The sequence below is a fragment of the Aplysia californica genome, unplaced genomic scaffold (assembly GCF_000002075.1).
Source record: "Aplysia californica isolate F4 #8 unplaced genomic scaffold, AplCal3.0 scaffold00005, whole genome shotgun sequence".
Classification (NCBI taxonomy): Eukaryota; Metazoa; Mollusca; class Gastropoda; order Aplysiida; family Aplysiidae; genus Aplysia; species Aplysia californica.
The window spans coordinates 3,350,378-3,351,503 of record NW_004797275.1 but is presented as its reverse complement, the minus strand read 5'-3'; the positions used below and the strand labels follow the sequence as shown (position 1 = coordinate 3,351,503).

Sequence of the window (1,126 nt, the reverse complement as noted above, 5' to 3'; positions counted from 1 at the left end):
TAGGGAGGTGTGTGTGTGGAGTGCAGATAAGCTAAACGTTTGTGTGTTTGTTTTTATGGTTTGCTGCTTAGGATCTTATGGTATGGTTTCAAGGGGAATTCTCTTCTTGACAAACAGTGGGCGTCTAAGGCAATTTTGGTTGTGCTCTGACGACCCATTCCGTCTGTTACCAAAAGGACAATTCCTTAGATACTTTATATAGAAGAAAAAAATAATGCCGGGTTTTATATCTCAGTTCATAATATGTACCCTGAGATATAAGTTTGTACAGTGATATGCATTTTAGTTTTAAAATACATCTACATGCACAATTTAAAAAAAGAGGGGGTTCTCGTGGACTACAGGTTAAGGTGTTCGCCTCTCTTTCAAACGTCCCGGGTTCGAATCCTGGTTGCGATGGAAAAGTTTTCTTTTCTAAAATTGTCTCCTTTCATTGTCTAAAATTGTCTACTATTCTCTAGCATTGTTCTGTCTTCTACTTTCATCTCCACTTTCTGCCACCACCCCCTCATCTCCTTTGCCCTCTCCTCTGAGCTCCTGGCTCTTTCTGCAGCCTTTCTATTGCTACTCCTTGGCTCCTTCTTACTGCTGTCTTTCAGCCACACACCTGATCTTCTGGTAGGAACGATCTATACCTAACCTTCTCGGGCAAGGGCGAAAAACCACGGAGGTCCCGTGTGCAAGTTGCGCACGTTAAAGATCCCCTGGTGGTCTAAAATCGATAATAGTGGTCTTCGGCCGCCACCCGGGCAAAATTCAAAATTTCTTACCAACTGAAAAATGTGTCCCCCGCGCTCAAATGACCTTATGCAGTTGCACTGTTGGTTTTTTGTTGGTTACAGTGTACGCCTGCAACGATGCCTATTCTTCATCCAAGTAACCAAGTTGTCGGTTGTTGTTTTTTTCCAGACCAATGGCCATCCAGACAAAAGCTGACGAGATCACGACATGACCTCGTGGGCAAACACACGACGAATGAGTGGACACTCACAGTAACCTCAAAGCGGTGACAGGGACAGCGTTTGTGTTATGTGCACGTGCAGAAACTCAACAAGAGCAGCCCAGTGTAAACACCAAAAGCCAGTGAGTCAACAACACAGGGAAGGGGGGAGATTGTAAGGGGGGG

The 1,126-nt window shown here is 44.8% G+C and overlaps 1 long non-coding RNA gene across 1 annotated transcript in view; it reads left to right on the top strand.

Moving 5' to 3' along the window:
• LOC101857156 overlaps positions 1-1,126 on the top strand; it is a 14,966-nt gene that overhangs the window by 1,286 nt on the left and 12,554 nt on the right. Inside the window, exon 2 of the long non-coding RNA XR_220054.2 lies at positions 910-1,083. This is a non-coding gene — a long non-coding RNA (uncharacterized LOC101857156). The remainder of the gene's footprint in view (positions 1-909; positions 1,084-1,126) is intronic.